This window comes from Cnephaeus nilssonii, assembly GCF_951640355.1.
Source record: "Cnephaeus nilssonii genome assembly, chromosome: 12".
In the NCBI taxonomy this organism is placed as follows: domain Eukaryota; kingdom Metazoa; phylum Chordata; class Mammalia; order Chiroptera; family Vespertilionidae; genus Cnephaeus; species Cnephaeus nilssonii.
The window spans coordinates 2524832-2546196 of NC_137083.1; positions in this window are offsets into that span (position 1 = coordinate 2524832).

The following is a 21365-nucleotide window of genomic DNA, read 5'->3' on the forward strand; positions in this document are numbered from 1 at the left end:
GATGGCAGAGAGCCAGTTTTGGCCTGGTCCCCTTCAACACAGGAGCTGCTCCCTGGTGGTCAGTGTGCTCCCACAGGGGGAGCGCCGTTCAACCAGAAATTGGGCTCATGGCTGCCGAGCACAGCGGTGGTGGTGGGAGCCTCTCCTGCCTCTGCAGCAGTGCTAAGGATGTCTGACTTATGGCTCCTGGGCTCTCCCCAAGGGCTTCCGGACTGTGAGAAGGCACAGGCTGGGCTGAAGGACTGCCCCCGCCCCCCCCCCCCCCCCCGAGTGCACGAATTTTTGTGCACTGGGCCTCTAGTTTAAAATAAATAAAAAAAGATCCTCTTTGGGCTTTCTTACCCCCTAGCTACTTAAGGTCACATGTTTTTCTCTAGAATTCCTTCAGTTCTGTTTACATTCTGTGTTTTGATTTTGCAACAAAGATCAATAAATAAAGCAGTCAAGGACACTTAAGACAGAAATTTATTTTAAACATGAGAGACATGATAAGACCATTTTCAAAGTCCTTTTATTATGTGGCATCGGATAAAATAGTACATTAGAGGTTTTCTATTTCCCCTGCGACCTCTAGGCCTCTCTGCACTAATAAATGCTGGTGAACTTCCAATTCTGTGGCATGGGCACTTGTCACTCCATATAGTTGACTGAGGGAGGAAGGGACAAAATTTACAAGGGGTTGTCACTGACGTTTCTCATGGCCAGTTTCCCATGACCAGCAATCCCTGCGCAGCACCTCAGCCTCCATTACCGGTGCTGTCTCTCTCTAGGTATGATGGGAAATGACAAACCCTGGTCTCAGCTCTGCAACCAACTCCATAGCTGATCTGCTGTCATGACCATGTGCAAATAAAGGACCACCCTGGGTGTGATGGATGCAAACTACCCCCAAGAACCACTAGCTGCCTGGAAAAGAATACATTACATCTCTGTCTGCCCCTCTGTTCAGCCAGCTTGTGAGCTCTCCATGAAGGATGCTCCTCTCTATTTAAAGCACCTTGCACTATTTTTCCTTAACCTCCATCCTGGGTGAAATGACATGAACAAAGAAAATGTTGATATCAGAAGAGACTCTAAGCTTCTCCTAAGATATTACATGTTCTTTCTGTTAGAAAGAGAAACAGTCATTGAAATGGATTAAATGGATGTCATATGACAAATTTATTTTTAGAGATCATTCTTGATTCTGCATAGAGAGCAGCCAAGAAGTGAAAGCAAGAAGATCAGCATTCCCAAAGTAAGGTCACTGTATGTATTTATTTTTATTATTATTAATTTTTTTTTTACTGATTTCAGAGAGGAAGGGAAAGGGAAAGAGAGAGAGAAACATCAATGATGAGAGAGAATCATTGATAGGCTGCCTCCTGCACACCCCACACTGGGGATAGAGCCTTCATCCAGGCATGTGCCCTGACCAGAAATTGAACCATGACCTCTGGTTCATAGGGCGATGCTCAACCACCAAGCCACACCAACGGGGCTTATACTAACACAGTGGCAATGGACATGGAGAGAAAATGTAAAAGTGGGCATCTTTTATAAATAGAATTTTAAATAGAATTGATTCAAGAGGAGATTTATGGAAAACAAGAATGATGGAGAGAGGGAGAGAGAGAGATGGAGAGAGAAAATTACCAAATACACTATAAATCCTGTTGCCATGTACAGAGGTGGGGTGACTGAGCGTGGGAACTCATGTGGGTCCAGGTAGAAGTTTGGCTCGTGAAGAAAGTCATGGGCAAGACATCACAAAGCTCCATCCCCTCTTTGTGATGGCGCAGCAAATACTTGGAAAAACATGCATTTGTCAAAGGGCAGGTCACATGCTTGGGAATCCTTGTGGAGTCCAGATTGACTCTCACAATGTCTGCACCACGTTTTCTTGTCAAACAGCATCAACGTTCAAATATTCCAAGGTGTTCAGTGTATCTGCTATTTCTCTCATTACTACCCTTACGTTCACTTGTGCTTTGGTTTAATTAAAATTTTGGTAAATGTAGAAACAGTGAGAAATGGAAAATTACATATCCGTACCAACATAAGGCATAGCTGATATGATTTGATGCTTATTCTTCAGATTTTTTTTGGTATTTTTCCATGATTGGCATGATACTGTGTATACAGCTCTACCAACTTTTGGTTGTGCTGTGTTTACAAAAGATCACAACAAAAGCTTGTATATTATCGGTCATTATACGGCTGATGCACTGTCAGCACATTTCCTACCTTTTGCTTTTGCACTGTCAGTACATTTCCTACCAATGTGTTTAAGAAAACCTATCCTATCAAGTGGTACCTGGAGACCTACTGCTCATAGAAAAAAAAATAAAATGCTGTTTTTTTTCTACTTCCTTTATTATTTATTTAGGCTCTGAGCTACCATGGGTGGAAAAATAGGTCGAGATTCATATCAGCATTATGCCAGAATTCCATATAAGACGAGTGGAGAGCAGTGAGAGCTGAGAGCTCTGCTTCCTAGTTAGACGCCACCGAAGCCCCTGGGCATCTTAGTAAGAAGAGCCTGACTCCCGGAGCACCTCATTCTCTTCCTTCCACCCAGGACCTGTTCACCTCAATGGTCACTCGAATGACTCATTATTGCTCAGTTATTATCCATGGAAATGGTCTTCCAAAACCCTATCACTAAAATATTTACAGCATTATAATTGCTTTGCACTTCAGGGAACAATAACAGGGGAGAGATTTTTTTAAAAAGCCTGAGAACAGCTAGTTCATAAAAGAGATATATCTCCTTACTTTTCCAATAACCTTGAATTAAAAATAGTGTGTTTACCTCTTTCTGTAGAGATATAAACAAATATTAAATACTTTAGAAAAAAACCCCGACACAGGCACACAAAGAAATTTATTCCAAGGAGAGAGAAACAGTGTAGCAAATACAAACTGTGACTTTCGAGTATTGTAAAGCCAAGGTCATTATTAAGAAGTGCATATCCCTTCTCACCCAAGCCTTCTCTGCACATTTTCTGCTGTTATTGTCCATGAAATACGTAATTGTTTATAATCATTGGGGTGTATAAATAGTGCATGTCATTTGAAAGCAAACCAAGGAGTAAAAATTCCTATGAGCCATCACTTTGGGGTCACATGCCCATATCTACATATGCAGTTACGTTAATATCTGTAAGCAATACAAGCGCTGGAACTTTATGAGATTAGCCAATACCTTATCTTCAACACACAAGGTAGACAGAAGCCACATTGTCAAAGAGTACCTTGCTGCTTTAGAATCTAAACTTGGGTAGTTTATTCAATAGTTTGGATACTTAGGCCTCGGGTTTTGGTAATCCCACATGTTCATCTTCATAAAAGGGAAGTTAGTGTCCATAAGATTTCAGGCCTGGCTGGCCTGACAAGGGCTCCTCTTCCCATAGACAACATCCAATCCATGTCAAGTTTTGGGGTTTAAGATTCAAAACTCTGGGCTCCTCTCCTTCTCCTCTTTACCTATGCTTTCTTCCTTTGGTCTAGCTGATTAAACTGTTGCATCCTAATTCTAAAAGCATTCGAGTTTCTCTTTCTTATTTTATTCCTAGATCAATTTACTTAAATATTTTGATGTTAGCATTCAAAATTTTCAAAAATAGTTCTTGGATTAAGTATAGAGAGTAAATATAGTGTCACTGTTGACAACTTTGCTACCAATGTTCATCTTGGTCTCTTTACCTTAAGCTCTTGGGGAGCTACTTATGCTCACATCCCTTAAACTTGAGAGAGCATAGTGCCTTCTGTGTGTATTTAAATAGCTTGTGTGCCAACTATGTCATTATCTCCTTCATTGTTTTAGATTCTCTCCCAGTTTATGAAGGTCAACAGGTTAGGATATGGGCTCCCATATACCTAAGAGGACATTACAAATGTAGAGCAATATTAAAAAGAGAGCCAGAGAGAGAGATAATAAATGTTAAAAAATGGTTAGCTGGGTGTGGGCTGAATAATGCTCCCACTCTCCAAATCAAGACAGAGTGGAATTGGCACCAGATAAACATATATAAATGGAACTGAATTGACAGTATGAAAAACCACATGTCTATGGCCAACTGATTTTTTAAAATATATTTTTATTTACTTCACAGAGGAAGGGAGAGGGAGAGAGAGAGAGAAACGTCAACGATGAGAGAGAATCATTCACTGGCTGCCCCCTGCACACTCCCTACTAGGGACTGAACCTGCAACCCAGGCTGGGACCCCTTGGTCCATAGGACAATGCTCAATCCACTGAGCCACCACAGTCAGGCTATGGCCAACTGATTTTTGACAAGGGTGACAAGCCCTTTCATTGGGCAAAGAAAAGGCTTTCCAATGAATTCCCTGAGTCAACTGGACTGGCACATGCAAAAGAGTGGAAGAGGGCTGCTTTGTTACACCACACACAAAAATCATCTCCCTGATGGAGAGGAAGAGAAACTGAGCCCAGAGATTGAGCACACAAGCTCCTACCCACAGACTGGGAGGAAGAGTCGGGAGAGTCAACTTTTCATCTGCCCAACTGTGTAGCAGCCGTGTGGCCCAGTCTCCCAGGCCTGTTAAATTCGATGCAAGATTAATTGCCTGTCATCAGCCACTTCCACCAGAGCTAAAGAGCTGCCATTGTCTGTCACACATCTCCTCTAAGAGCTCTGTGGTGATAAGAATGGGATGCTTTTACTGAACTTTCTTAGCCTAGCACATGTTCCAATAGTTTAATGCCATTGACAGATACTTTCTGTTCATCCTTTCCCTTATCTATCCCTGTCTTTACGCTTACTGTAAAACACTAGTAAAATAAGAATGAAAAGTCACACACACCCAATCACCACCAACAACAAAAAGTGAAAGCTAAAACAATGAAACTATAAGGAAAATAAATTGAGAAGATGTTTATGACTTAGATTTGTAATTGATTAGATCTGACATCAAATTCAATACCAACAAACAAAAAAATACATAAATTGGACTTCATCAAAATATTTTGTGCTATAAAGGGCAATAGTAAGGAAAGTAAAAAGTCCTATTTTTATTATTCCAAATTTTCCCCTTTGCAATGGGGATGTCCTACCATTATAGCTCAGAATCAGCTAACTTGTTTTCCAAGTTTCACAGACCTAGATGAAGAGAATTTTATTTTTTCTCAAGATGAACGATATCTAGAGTCTCACCCATATCAGAATTAGATGATTTAGAAAATGAAATGTTGGACATTTTGAGTTCATTGGATTCACATAAGAGTGAGGACTTATGGTTAATGCTGGAATGGGTTAGGTATTTTGCAATGTTGAGATGGGGTGAATGTGTTTTGCATGTTGGAAGACCATGCATTTTGGGGAGGGGCCAAGAGGATATTAGGACCTTACTGCTATTACCGTACCCCAGAGGGGGCACACTTGAGGCTCAGTACCCTCTCCCCACTTCTGTGTCCTGCAAGGGTGGGTCGTCTATACAGATCACAGGAACTGATGGGTATATAACTATTAAAGGTCGGTATGTTCCTCTTGCCCTGCATTTTCCTTAATTCCTCCTTCAACCCTACTCTCCAGGTGTTCTATTTAACTGGCCTGGGTAAGGTTGTTTAGCACTCATTCTGTGCTTGTAAATAAACGAGGTTATGACTCTTTAAAAAAAAAAAAACTGTTGAGGGATAGATTGTGTTCCTTAGAAAAGATATGTTTAAAGTCTCACCCTGTACCTCAAAATGTGACCTTATTTGGAAAGTGGACCACTGCAGATATAATGAGTTAAGTTGAGGTCCTACTGAAGTGGTGTGGGCCCCTAAGCCAATATGATTGGTGGGCTTTATCAGAAGACGTTCATGTAAAGACCCAGAGAAGAAGGGAGCACGCCATGTACTGATGAATGCAGAGACTGGAGTTATGTAGCTGCAAGCAAAGTACCATCAAGGATGCTGGTGATGCTAGAAGTTGGGAGGAAAGCACGGATCAGATTCTCCCCTGGAGCCTTCAACAGAGCTCGGACCTGCTGATATCCCGAGTTCTTAGTTATAGTCCCTGGGACTGTGAGACAACTATTTTCTGCTGTTTTAAGCCAGTCAGTTTGTAGTACTCGGTTACAGCATAAAATGGATGTTAATTATTTTACAAATATTATGTTTCAACTACATTGGAATTTATAAAAGGCCCTCTAAACTTTAGAGTCTAAAGTATGTTAAAGTGCACTGGGCTGGACAGGTCTATAAAAATGCTGACTGAATACTAAATGGTGACAGGATTAGACCACTTAACCATTTGAAAGTAAGAAAACTTAGTTTCTTATGTTCCAGTATAGCCCTTCAATCCTGTCCATTCTTATGATGGCTACTAATGCTTTCATTGGCATAAAACTTTATCTTTATTGAATGGCTCCAACCAGTAAATGTGTGTGATTTAGAATTCATAATTATGGTGAGTAATAACACAACTTGTTGAACATCAAATGATGCTTAATTCAGCTGCCTAGACCAACAGATGTCTCCCACGATGGGAGACATTTCGTAAGAACAGAGTCCATGGAATGTTCTTTTTTATTTTTTCCCAAATAATTATATTACCTTACTAATAATTATATTGAAAAATAACTATATGCATCATATAGTGAGTGCCTAATCTACAGATTCTTTTTGAGTTGTAAATGTGTAGAAATTTAAAATCTAAGGCACAGAGAGCTTAGATAATGTGCCCAAAGTCACTGATCTGAAAAGCACCAGACCTGGGAATTGATCCAGGTTTTATATAACTCCCAGGCTCCCAGCCATTACATTTTACTCTAAAGAATCTGCCCTATGTGTCAGTACATGAGATATGGCGGGCCCACTGTCACTGCTTAACCTAAGAGCCTTGGACTCCTGAACACGGCAGGTTCTACGAAATTATCTGGCTTTGCTTAAGAGACAGGGATTGCCGCATTGGCTCACTCCTCTGATGTGTGTAAATAATGACCAATTCTTACACTGGGTCAAATGTGTTTAGTCAATTTAATTAAAGCCACTATACTTACTATTAGTGTTCCTGAAAGAACTATGGCATAGAGGTTATGGACATTCTATGATCGTACGTCTTTATTGGTTTAATAAAATGGTGCTCTCATAGGGGTTGGAGTATGAGCCTATGACCCACTAGGAGTGATGTACTGTCTTCGTTTATAGATCATATTAATCTGGAACTACCTCACGTGGAAAGCTCTTATCTTGCACTCTACGGTATATTAATTCATAAAGGGGAGATCTTGGAATTGGGTATTACATGAACCTACCAACGCCATAAATGCAAATTAGTAATGTTTTTTATTAAATATTTATTGTTGAAAGTAGTGCATATGTCCCCTCTTTTATTCCATTGACCCCTTATCGCCCCCCACACTCCACCAGGCCTCCACCACCCTACTGTCTGTGTCCATGGGTTATGCATATAAGTTCTTTGGTTGATCCCTTCCCACCCACCCCCACCTTCCTTTTGAGACCCGACAGTCTGTTCCCTGCTTCTATGTCTCTGGATCTACCTTGTTCAACAGTATATTTTGTTCATTAGATTCCACCTATGAGTGAGATCATGTGATACTTGTCTTTCTCTGACTGGCTTATGACAGTCTCTAGGTGTAAGTATAGAACACACCCATTCCTAGAAGCTTAACCCTTCAGAATCAGAACCACCATCAATTTATTCTAATACCTGCTTCAATATCTGTCCCCAGAGAGAAGGTTCCTGAACATCCTGTCTAAAGTAACATACCCAACCATGCCCTAGCATTTAAGCCTTCTCCCGATTTAGAGTCTGACAACAGCACAATTTTATTATTTAATGTTCTGGAGGCTAGAAGTTGGAAAATCCAGTTTCACTGAACTAAAGCCAAGGACTGGTTCCTCTGGAGACTCCGGGGTAGTATCTGTCTCCTTCCTTACCTTTCCCAGCCTCCAGGGACCACCTACGTTCCTTTCTGTCCATGTCCTTCCTGCCATCTTCAAAGCCAGCAAGTGTGTCACCCAGACCTTAGCTTCCACCGTCACATCTCCATCTTGCTCCATCATGTATTCTCTTGCCACTCTCTTGCCCTCATATGGACTGTGTGATCCTATTAGAGCCAACCTTATAATCCAGGTAACCTTCTGATGTCAAGATTCTTAACTCAATCACAAGTACAAAGTCTCTTTTGCCATTTAAAGGAATAAGTTAACTGCATTAGAGATTAGGACATGGATATCTTTGGGGGAACATAATTCTTCCTACCACAGGGATTATTGGGCAAATATCAGGTAATCAACTTCTTTCCAATAAAATAAGATTATTAAAATAGTGTGGTGAAAGCCTGAGTTGGGGCAGGGGCTGGGAGTAGGGGCACTAGCAGGGGAAAATTGGGGGACATCTGTAATACTGTCAACAATTAACAATAAAAATAATTACAAAAAAAGTTAAAAAGTAAAATAAAAGTTTGTTTAAAAACTCAAAAAATAACACTTTAGAGTCAAAAGATTATTTATCCCATTACTGAAGTGTAAAATACTAAGTAGAAATATGCTTTTGTTGTTAGAAATAAATGTAGTACTTTTTTAATTTGCATAACATTTTAGAGCTGTGGTTAATATACATATATTGGAGGCCCAGTGCACAAATTCATGCACATTGAAAGGAAATTAATTGGAAGAAATATTTTAATATCGCTATTCACCCTTTCTCTATAATAGAAGTGTCAACCAAATTCATGATCGACAATGACAGATGGAAACACATGCGTGCAATTGGCGCCAGCAAGAGCTTTATATATATGGATAAAGTTGCTTAATTAGACCTGCTTTCTGATTTAACGAAACTTTTTCCAGCCCAGTGAAGCACCCCAACTTCTCTTTCAGGTAATTGTCAGCAACACAGCAGTAAATATCAACAAGAAGCAGATTATTATTGTACTAGTAGATCACACAGGGAGAACAAAGGGTGAAATACTTAACTGCAGCAGTGTTTGACTATATTCTGTGCAGTGAGAAAACCTGAAGTCATTTTCAAGTTCCACTATATCTTACTTCTTTTCAGTCAGGTCAAGTTTCTAAGCTTTCTAAATCTCCATTTTCTGGCTAATAGAAAGAAAATAGGATTCCACCAAGCCTCCTATCTACCTACTCCAGGACTTCTGTGAGGATCAAATGAGATGAGGCATGGGAAAACGCTTCACAGACATTTGGTTAAGGTGCAAAATGTTTGTACCTGGCTATAAAGCAAGTCGTGTTCCTGGGCTAAAGAAACTCCAACAAGGTTAGTCGTCACTAGGGAGAGGAAGCCAGGCATTGCTATGTGACATCATTACCCGGCACCCACAGCCACCATTTCCAGGCTGGGCTGGGCTATGGGCCGCATTTTGTGCCATGGAGTCTTGGCAGCGTCAGCTGTGATTTGGTGGGCTGTTGCTCTGGGGTGGTGGCAGGGCCTGTGTCCCACTTGGGGGAAGCTGAGTGTTCCTTTGTGGGCACCAGGTCTGCAGTGCTGTTTCTCTGTAAATGGCCAGTGCGTGTCACAGCAGCTCCTGCATTGAGCGTCTGCCCACTGGTGGTCAGTGCACATCATAGCGACTGGTCAAATGGTCGGACACTTAGCATATTAGCCTTTTATATATAGAGATAGCTACCAAGTACACATCTGTACACACTTATCTCTCTATATGGATGTATATCCATGGAGCATGGAAAAGGAAGGGCAATGGATTTTACATGGTTTAAATGAATATGCACACAGATATACTCTTAAAAAGAGAGCCCACTAAACTAGGGCTATGAGATTCTCTTTGGGAGTAATTGAGATGAGTCTGCTTCACCTTTCACAGATTTTGAGACACTGGGGAGCGTTCCTCCTCCACGGGCTGTGATACTCATGGCCATGTGGAGGGCTGCCTGGGTGGACTTCGCCTGGTTCTGCGGGAGCCCTACCGCAGACTCCCCCCCTCCCACTCTCACCCCCCGAGCCATATGTCTCACTATGTCTCTATATGGAAGCCAAACTCGGATGTGGTTCATAAATTTTGGATGAACCTGCAGAATGCGAATTCAAAAATTAATGAGCGTGGATTAACACTCTCCGTGGGCAGTCTTTGTTTATGTGCTTCCCACATTAGACCTATGACCCATCCAAATCATTTTCTCTGCGTTATTGCAAACCTGTGATCCAGACAGGGGCAGGGCCATTGGCTAAGGCGCCGTCATAAATATCACCCGTGTCCCAGTGACTTCATTGCTCCCGCTGAAAGTCTGGGAGGCTCGGGGGCCAAGTATAAATAGAAGCTGACAAGTTTCATCCGGGAAAGGGAATGGCAGTGTGAACTTCATTATGACATCAGTATAAAAATTATATTTAAAATGTATTTTAACATTGTTCATTAATAATGCCAGGAAAATAAACTAGCTACAAAGAGGCAAATAGTCCACTTTTTAAAAATATACTTTTATTGATTTCAAAGAGGAAGGGAGAGGGAGAGATAGAGAGAAACATCAATGATGAGAAAGAATCATGAGATGAGGCACATGAAAACGCTTCACAGACATTTGGATCGGCTGCCTCCTGCATGCTCCACACTGAGAATGGAGCCTGCAACCCCGGCATCGAACCCAGGATGCAGGCCGAGGCTCTATCCACTGAGCAAAACTGGCTAGGGCAAGGCAAACAGTTTAAATGGCATGTTGATGTGATAAAAAAACAATTATTGGTGTCTAGGGGCTGGGAGAACAGAAAATACATGTAACTGCAGAGTAAGAATATCAGTAAAAGCACACATTGCTGGATGTAGACAACTTATGCAGAAATGAATATGGAATAGTCTATATACAGGTCAGGGTGCTGGCTGACTGTATGGACCTTGCCTAAATCTTGCAGAAGAAAGCTGAAGCCAGAATTATCTGGTTCGCTTTTTATATGCCTGTTCCAAAAAATTTGCATAGGTCCACAATTTCATCCAGAAACTATGGCAATTTGTAGAATATTTGAATTTTAACAAGATGATTTTTCAAGATCCTGAGGATTTATCTGTGACCACACGTGTGGTGGAATAATAAAGATGGCTTCAGCAATCATACCAATGAGTAAGGAAAAAAAAATGCCCAACTAAATGGTCTTCTGTATGAAATGATTTTTCTTAACATCCTCAGCTTTATCCTTTTTATCAAATTACAAATGACACAGATGACACGCTTATCCGATTATAGGAGACGCAACTGGAAGCTACAGCTCAAAACATCTAAACAGCGGGCCAAAGCGTTCACAATGAGCAAGCTCTGTTTTTTTGTGGGTTTTTTTAAACAGACTGTCCCTTCTTCCCCCTCAAATGCATGAACTCTAAATATCACCAAAGTTTCACGATCAGAAAATAGAGTTCTGTGAAAAGGACATTTATTACAAGGCTTTTAAGATTGTAAAGATTGAAGAAGATAGTAAATGCCATTAAAGCACATACTCAAGTCCATAGTCACACAATTCCGTGTGTTCAATCATTAGCAAACCCTTCCAGCCAGTCCTTATTATCCCTCAAATACTCCTCATTCTTAGGAGATGCTTGTTTCTATGTTTGCATCACTTCATGACTTTGACATTATGGTCCTCTAATTTACGGGTCTCTAAGCCCTTGAGAGCATGATTTTTTTTAAGTTATGTTTGTACTTTTGTTAACTTTTGGGTGCTTTATGAACAACTATTTCTAACGGGAAACATTAGGCCCTTGAAATAAAGTCTTGTGAATAAGTCTTCTTTCCCCCTGCAAATGCCTCTTCGTGTCTGGGTACTTTTTCTGTGAGTGTTCAGCTCTGAGCCACCTATTTGAAGATGGCACAGAGAAAATAAAAATGTCCTTTTAATTTTCCTAAGAAGTTGTCAACCTTTTCCAATGCTTGGCTGAATAGCAAAACATGAAGAAATGCCTTAAATCAGCAACATAAAAATTGCTTTCGAAGCTTTTATTATAAAGGAGTTCATCAACCTTGATAACATTTTTCCTTGTGGATAAAGGTAGGAGGAGAAGTGTGTTCATTTTCTACTGTTGTGTAACCATCGCCACAGAGTCAGTGGGGTACAGCACCTGTTCATTATCCCACAGTTTCTGCAGTTCAGAAGGTCAACACAGAGTCATCCGATGCACCTTAGGGTTTCAAAAGTTTGAAACCAAGGTGTCTGCTAAGCTGTGTTTTTATCTGGAACGTGATGTCCACCAGCTGACGCACACAGGGTGTTGGTGGACTTTAATTTCCTGCAGGTGTGAAGTGAGGTTCCCTTGTCATATCTGACTGTTGGCCAGGGGTACACTCTTTCCCCCGAGAGCCCGCCCCCAAGGTTCCTAGATGAATGGCCTTCCCACACGGTGGCAGCTTAGGAGAGTCTGACTCTAGTCTTCTAAAACAGAGTCTCATCTACTATAATGTCCTCTCACCTTGGTTTAGTGTAGTCTCATCCAGGAAGTGCTTTCCTGTCATGTGCACAAGTCTCACTACCCTCATAGGAAGAGACATGTGCCTTCGCGCATGGTAATCTGGGTGGGTGTCTCAGAAGTCTGCCTACCATGATTAATATATATATATATTACATATTATTACTGAGTGGCCAGATTATTATGACCACCTGACGTTTGTAGGCAAATTAGCCGTACACTGCATCGTATGGGATATGGAAGCCGTTCAAACTGGGATATGGAAGCCGTTCAAAGCTGTTCAAACACCTTTGCTGTCTGCAGTTACCAAGATAAAACGTCTCCAATTCGCACAGGAACACAAGGATTGGACAGTCGAGCATTGGAAAAAAGTCATGCGATCCGATGAATCACGTTTCCAGTTGCATCATGCAGATGGCAGAGGGAGAATTTTGCGGAAACAGTATGAAAGCATGCACCCCACATGCATGAGTACAACCCTTCAAGCTGGTGGGGGCAGTGTTATGGTTTGGGGCATGTTTTCCTGGCATGATTTGGGCCCTTTAATTCATGTGGAACAACTTCTGAATAGCACAACATACCTAAGTATCGTTGCTGATCAAGTCCATCCTATCATGTTGATGGCATATCCCAATGGAGATGGCTTCTTCCAACAAGACAATGCACCATGCCACGGTGCTCATATTGTGCAGGAGTGGTTTCAAGGACATGAGGGAGACTTTACCTTGCTTAGATGGCCCCCAAAATCACCAGATCTCAATCCAATTGAGCATTTGTGGGACGAAATTAAAAGAGCCATCAGGCAGCTGGTTCCACAACCATCCAATCTCACAGAACTGGACAATGCTATTCATCAGGCATGGTGTCAGATTCCTCGCATCACCTTTCAACATCTCGTGGAGTCAATGCCAAGAAGAATCACCGCAGTATTGAAGGCAAAAGGTGGCCCAACGAAGTACTGATGGCATGGTCATAATAATCTGGCCACTCAGTGTGTGTGTGTGTGTGTGTGTGTATATATATATATATATATATATATATATATATATATATATATATATAATTTTATATGTATATTTGAGATTGTTTGAAGACTTCCATTCTCTATCAACGTTTAGAACCCCATTTTTTAATTCATTCATGCATTTATCAATTTTTTCAGTAAAGACTTAAAAGCAGCCCTGCAATACTGCAATGCCATTCTGATACCACACACCGGGAATCGGCAGGCTCCACCGTTAAAGGCACAGCCACCAATGAGACCGCACACACTATAGACAAAACAAGACCTGGGGGTTTCACAACCATCTCAGGCTTGAAGGTCTGTTAGAATGACTGATGGAACTCACAAAAGCTCCCTTGGGCCTCAATGATTTTAATTGGGGTTGCGTTTGGTAGATGTGATTGATTGAACCATTAGCCACATGACTGAACTCAATCTTTAGCCCTCTCCCCTGCCAGGAGGTTACACCAATAGCATGTGGCTCAGTTCCAGTCCTCTAATCACATGATTCATCTTTCTGGCAAGACCAGCCCCCAAAGCTGAGTCATTTCCTTAGCACAAACTTGAGTATTTTTCAAGGACCTACCAAGAATAACAAAGGCATTTTAACAACTAGGAATACTTTAAACTTTAGAAACTCTCTCCAAGAAACCCAGGAGAAACATCAAAACATCATTATTATTATTATCATCATCATCATCATCATCATCATCATCATCATCATTCAATAGTCTCCTGTGTGGCATTAACTGATCGAGGCTCTATGGCTACTTTGTTGATCATAGTAAACAGAGGTTTGCCCTCACAAGACTAACATGTAGTATGAGAATAACAAGAATTAAACAAGTTGTTAAAAAAAAGAAGTCAGATGGACAGAATAAGAAAAAAAGGAAACCATGAAAACTTACATTAAGGAAAGCTTAACTCTTCAAGAGGAAAGAGAAAGCCTTCTTTGAGAAGTGATCGGTAGACTTAGGTTAAAGAATAGTAGAGAGTCAGAGAGAACAAGGTCATGTGGGAGTGGCCTCGTAATTGAATTACCATATGTAAAGTGTCCATGCAAAGTAAAGCCTGCATCAGGAGTGGCAATGAGGCACCCAGTCAAAACACAGTGGGAAGGTCAGAGTTGTTAGATGCGGTTTGGAGAGTTAAGAAGGCAAAACACCAGGTAGAATTTTATGAGATCGATGTTAAAGGAATGAGGAACTTAACACAGAAAACAGGAATTCACTGAAGGGTTTTCAGCAACAGGCTTTCCCTCATCACCAGTGTGGCTTTGACACTCCTCTGGCTCCTGAGGGGAGCCTGGAGGGAGGAGGACGGGACTCTCCCAGGCTGACCCAGTCCTGGTGGGAGATGATGGGGACTGTGCTGACTGGGGTGCTAGCAGTATGGGGGAAAAGAGGTGACTGTTTTTTAACCTCCTGAGATCATATAAAAGGCGAGGCTGGGAAAAGATCTGATCATTAATCACGTAATTGCACTCAGTCTAGATATCCATCATTGAGACCCTAGTGCAGTATCACACCCTCACCTCTTACGGAGCATCTGTTCTCCTCTGGGCAGTGCCCCATGCATTTGTCATGTATCACCTCATGGCAGCTCACGAAGACAGTGACTTTTTACACAGACAAGAGCTTAATTTTCCTTAGCTACCACGGAACATATATGCATACCCATGGCCATGGACAAGAATTTCGTAAAGGCTACGGAAAGAGTAGGCTGGGGAGGGTGGAGGTGGGCAAAGGGGCGGGGGAAGAGGGACTCCTGCAATAATGTCATGGCGATACTACTAGTTGGCTCCCCTTTGACTTTTAAATGACTCTGCGGGCATGATTAATATTCCATAATAACTGGATTATAAGCTGATGATGCTACAGCTTATACTTTGTAAGTTCCCATAATGCTAGCTTGCCTCAAAGAGAATGTACAATGATTATATGGGACAGGAAATCTCAATGTGACTGTCACCCCAGGAAGAAAATCCACACCCACAATTTTATACTTGCCATGTGTTATATCGTACCAATTTGTAAAATTTATTTTCTTAGTCATTCTGTGCTCATATTATAAATATGTCATGTGAGGGTAATTCGGCTATGCGAATGTTCATCATGATATTAACTTCAATCATAACCTTTACTGGGTGTTATATTAATGTGTCTGGCAACTCATTCTCATTGCTTCATATCGACTTGAATTAAAAAGACTAAATGGCAAGGGTTTAGGATCTCTGTGTCAGTGTCTTTTGTTCTAATGAGGTGACTCTGGGTGGACTCCTGGCTGTCTCCTGGGGGGATACGTAACAGGAAAGACCAAACTATGATTACAAGCTTGAAAGTGTCAGCCCTGCTTGCCCCCACCCCCCCATTCTATTGAGAAAGGAGAAGGGTTGAAAATGGAGTTAATGGTTGATCATGTCTATTTGTTTAAAATATATTTTTATTAATTTCATTAATTTCAGAGAGGAAGGGAGAGGGAGAGAGAGAGAAAAACATCAATGATGAGAGAGAATCATGGATCAGCTGCCTCCTGCACGCCCCATACTGGGGATCGAGCCCACAATCAGGACATGTGCTCTGACCAGGAATCAAACTGTGACCTCCTGGTTCATAGTTCTACGCTCAACCACTGAGCCACGCCGGCAGGGCTGATCATATCTATTTGATGAAACTTCCATACAATCCCAAACGTGTGGGGTTTGGAGAGCTTCCAAGTGGGTGAGCATAGGGAACTGCTGGAAGTAGGGTGCACCTGCAGAAGGCCAGGGAGCTCCAGCCCCCTTCCCCAGACCTCGCCCTACGCACCTCTTCCATCTGTGTGCTCACCTGTATCCTTTATCATATTCTCTTATAATAAACGGGTAAATGTAAAAAAAAAGCATAAATGGCAAATAATAACAGAGCAGGAATTGAAGTTAATTGGACCATAAATTGTCATCAACAAGGTCTGCCTCATAATTCAGAAAAAAAAATGATCATAACAAATACTGTATATAATATGTATGAGAATTTTACTTTGGTTCCAAACCTTTGCTTTAAAGTGTATTAATTGAAAAGTAGATTCTATATAGACACCTAAGTTATTCTGCCTAAAAGATGGCATGGATCTGACACGTCTACCTGCCCTTTATGAATGATTCAACAGAGTGCTGACGGCCTCACAGCAGTCAGGAGGTCAGGAGCTGCTCTTATCTCCGTGGGGCAGGATTTATGGCTCTGATGTCCTGAAACCTCAAAGTGGCTTACCTGAGGGATGCACCAAATGGGATAGTGTCATTGGCATTTTCCCATAATCCGCATAAAGTTATAAATTTGTCCATCTCAAGATTCAAAATTTAGGTTTATAAGACTGATACGAAGAAATAAAGACTATAAGGCACATGGTGTATAAATACCATTCATTCTAGACACTTCCCATTATCTCAGCTCTGCCCTTGATCTGATCCAAGAGACCAGGTAACTTAGCATTTTCATGAACTCCTTGTTTACGTGGTGAGCATCTTGGTCACTCCACTGGCTTGTGTTCACCGAAGGCATTTCCTTGGACATTGTTTTGGACCATCTGTGCATAATGCACTAATTAGATTGCTGTATTTCCATGATATTTGAAGCGGCTTAGCAGCTTAGAGCGAACATTTGGGAAGTGTCTCCATGGAACTCCAGCCAACTTGTGGCAGTGACAGCAGCAGGAATTGAGAGGTTCTGGAACATGTTTCAGACAATGTAAGCAAGGAATTAGCTTCGCTCAGTCATATTTACTTTTAATTTAAAGGGACACCATCTAAGAATTACCGACGTCCAACAATGCAGTGAACTGGTAAACTGTCCATCTCCATGGGCATCGGGACAGAGTCTGAGGTGGAGGCAAGTCCCTTCTACCGAGTGACTGTTGAAATTAATAATCTCCTAGCCTCAGTTCCAGTACACCTTGGCATGATTGTGATTTCAAAATATCGTGAGAGCAATAGACAGAGTTAGTTGATCATCAAAGCAAAAGACAAGAATGGGAGCGAGTGCCACTTCCTTAGTTATTTATTCACTTTTTAATCAGCTATCTTAGAGGTGGGAGAAAGGTAAGGTTTTCAGATTACTCTTAGAAAATGGAATACAGACTCATCACAGGAAACTGAAAATTAAATACAAGCTTACAGTGGAAAATTTGGGAGGATAAACCAACTTTTACAATCACCAAAAAATGTGTTTCTATAACATAATGAGCTCAATCACACTTATATGGAAATGTCGGTGCTACAGTACTTTCCAAAGTATGCTTATCCCCAAATGTGCTTGTTATTTCTACAGAAGACAGAGTTATATAGTATTAGTGCAGTTAGGACTCTCCCATGAGCCATCCAATTCTTCTTCAGAGATCTCTTCCCTAAGGTTACTTCTGAGTCCTCTTAACTCACAGACACTGGGATAGTCTCTTATGTTAAGGACTGAACTCTTGCCTTAAATTGTAACCACCATCAACTTGAAGTCTCTTAGCAACAGACTCTAAAATAAAGATGCAATTGTAAGTAGATTATTTAGGAAGTACAGAGAACATCGTTTGGAAAATAAATGTGTAATAATACTATCATATTCCAGATAAAATAAATCTTTAAATTTTAAAAAATATCCTTTATTATCTACATTTTCTACATGTCACCAAAACAATGGCATATACTCCCTTCCAGGAGGCAGGGAAAATTATTCCTATTTCACACTTTAGTTATTTAAATTGGCCTTAGGTGACTTTTTCTTTTATTTACTTCTTATATAATCTACAGTTGGTAATTTGGGCCATCTTTTATTATGTTATGTTATACTTCCAGTGAAAATGATAATACATTTTATGAAAGAATAAAGCACTTATTTTAGGTCAACACAGAATAGAAGACAAGGAGCAACAGAAGTTTGTGGACGATTGCAATTTTATTTTACCTGACCAGTTAAGGTGATAAGGTGAACATTGTCAAGACAGAAAGACATCTTGAAGAAGGTCAGTTTTTCAGACACTGGAAATCGTTCTGGAACAAAATAATCTCTACAAATCTTTCCATCTTTAAGTGTGAATACTAACAAAGGAGTGGTCTTGAATTTCTTTGTCTCCTTGATCTGTAACAATATCCCCAAATAACCTGCAAACCGCCCTCCTTTGCTGGAATTGTCATAACATAGTGCCGCACTAGGTGGCTTAAACCACAGAAATTTATTTTCTCACCTTTATGGAGGCTAGAAATTTGAGATCGATGTGTTTGAATCATCTGGGGCCTCTCTCTGTCCTTCTCCTCCTTGTGTCTGCACATGGACCTCCCTCTGTGTGAGTCTGTGTCCCAGTGAACACGTTCCTATGAGGCCACCAGTCCCATTGGGTTAGACTCCACCCCAGGGGCTTCGTTTTAACTTAATGACCTCTGCCAAGAGCCTGTCTCTAAGTGCAGTCACACTCTGAGGTCCTGCGGGTCAGGGTTTCAACATATGCACTAGGGTGAGGGAGTACCTATGCATTAGGGAGAGGGAGTACAGCTCGTCCCATAACACAAACTGAAGTCCTTCAGCTGCCACAATAGATAAACATGGAATAACCAAAAAGAAGGCAACATTTTGTTTTCAAAAACATCTCAATATCAAGGAAGTATTCTAAGGAAAGCAATAGCACAACAAATAACATCTAACGTGAACCTTAAGTCCAACAGGAATGCTATTACAAGCAGGAAGCTGTGGGGCTATATTCAAAGTTGCTATTCAACACACACTCACACCTCACTTTTAATTAAAGTGGATCGATGCACAAAATGGCATGGAGAAAAGCACCCACAAAGGTTAGAATGCATACACTGCAGGCTGGGCAGGGCTTTCTCCTTTTCTCGAAGGCCTTAGCTTAATAACCTGAATCCAATCTATTTTCATATTTCCACTTCTGCACTTTAAAGAAAATTATTTTGTGGATTTCAGACTATGGGCCTAGAAAAATAGAGAAAACGTATAGCAGATAAAATTGTATAGTACTTTATGTTTTTATTTGTTTGTTTCCATAGGAATTAATACCTATTATGAATATTCAAAGTTGCCTAAGTCCTCCGGGTGGTCTTCTGAAGAATCAGACAACCTCGACCTCTACTGCATTGGTGAAAGCACTTACATCAGCGGGGTAGTCAAATACCCATTATTCAATACAAATTGCTTAAAAATAATAGTAATTAAAGGTATACACTCCATTATTTTACTCTTCCTCTTGACAGAAATTCAACTTACTATCAAACACATAAGTCTATCAATGGTTTGCCTTGAGGTATTTTTTGTAAATGCCATAGTGGGTACACACACATACACACACACACACACACACACACACACACACACACACGTGACATACTTTATAGTTATGATTTAAACACCGTATCCTAAATTCAGCATTTATACCTTCAGCTCCTGAAAATTATTTAATGACAAAGGGAAAAAACAGCTCTACTTTTAGAAAATAAGATAAATTGAAACTCCTTATACATCCAATAAAAGTATAGATGGGTTACATGAGAAGGACCTGAAAGACACATATATCACACAGAGAGAAAGAAGTGGTGAGAATATCAAGAGGTAAAAAAAAAAACAACAGCAGAAATACACTCCCTGAGTGTGAAAGGCCCACCTCAAGGTGGAAAACCTGTATCTGTTTGCAACAGAATATTCAAAATCTATGGACTAAAAATAAATGAATAATAATAAAAGTGCATATATGTTCTGGTAGCAGATTGACACCAGCATTTATAATTATTATTATTATTATTATTATTATTATTATTATTATTATTGTATCTCTGAGGAGAGTCCAGTAGCAGTTGCAGAAAGCAAAGTTAGGAATGAGTTTGCCTTGTGAAAACTGACAACCGGCAATACTTGCCTAACATCTACTCATCCTCCAGAGACCTCCTCCAAACAGTTGGATCAGGAAAAATCCATTTGCTTTGAAAAGAAATAATACCTTTTTCTTAGTTGTTAGAAGAGCAACTGTATGACAATGGCATGAAAAAGGAGGTGGTAGGAAAAGTACAGGGAAGCCTGTCAACCAAAAATCGTTGCAACAGGTGAAAATTTAAAACATGTCTCAAGTTTAGTAACGATAACTCAATTCATCTACGAATTATACAAGCAATTACAAAAGTTGCAAAATACAGGGTGGGGGAAAGTAGCATACAGTTGTGAGTACACAAAACACAGAGCTTATTCCTGTATTATTTATTAATGACTATATTATTTTCCATACAAACAACTGTAAACCTACCTGTGCGTCCCCTCCACCCCTGTATGTAGGTATATATGCAGTAGAAGCTGGTAGAACAGAGAAAAGAATTGGAAAATTGGTTACTTAAAGGAAATAGAAAAAAATAGAAACATGACCATTATAAAATGCTCAGTAATGATTTTAAGAAATGGATAAGAAAGAAGCATTAAAAAGAAGTAAGGAATTTAAAATGATTATAGAGAAAATGAAAGACAAATTAGAAAAGATAGACATTTTGGAGTCTGCAATGAAAAAAAAAAACACACCCACATTTTAAAAATGAAATGAATATTTAGGTAGATAATATGATACTTTTTAATTAAAGGCATACATCTACATATAGAAAGGTACATCATATGTTGGTAGAAATTGTCACAGATTAGTCAGTATTGTAATCCTTACATAAAATTAAAATATGACAACCCCTACAGCAAATGTCCTAAGACATGAATGCACAGATTAATGAATTATCACATGATGAGCACGTGCAGAATTGCCACCTGGTCTGAGAAATGCAACCCAGCCAGCACCTCAAGTCCCTTTTCAATCACAAATTTCTAGTCTGTCTTAAGGAAACCACTTACTTTAACTGTAACACTTGTGTATCATTCTGCCTATTTTTAAAATTCATCTAAACAGACTCACATAATATATATGTATTATTGTGTGTCTGGCATACTTGTCTCAATACGTGTGTGAGATTCATGCTTAT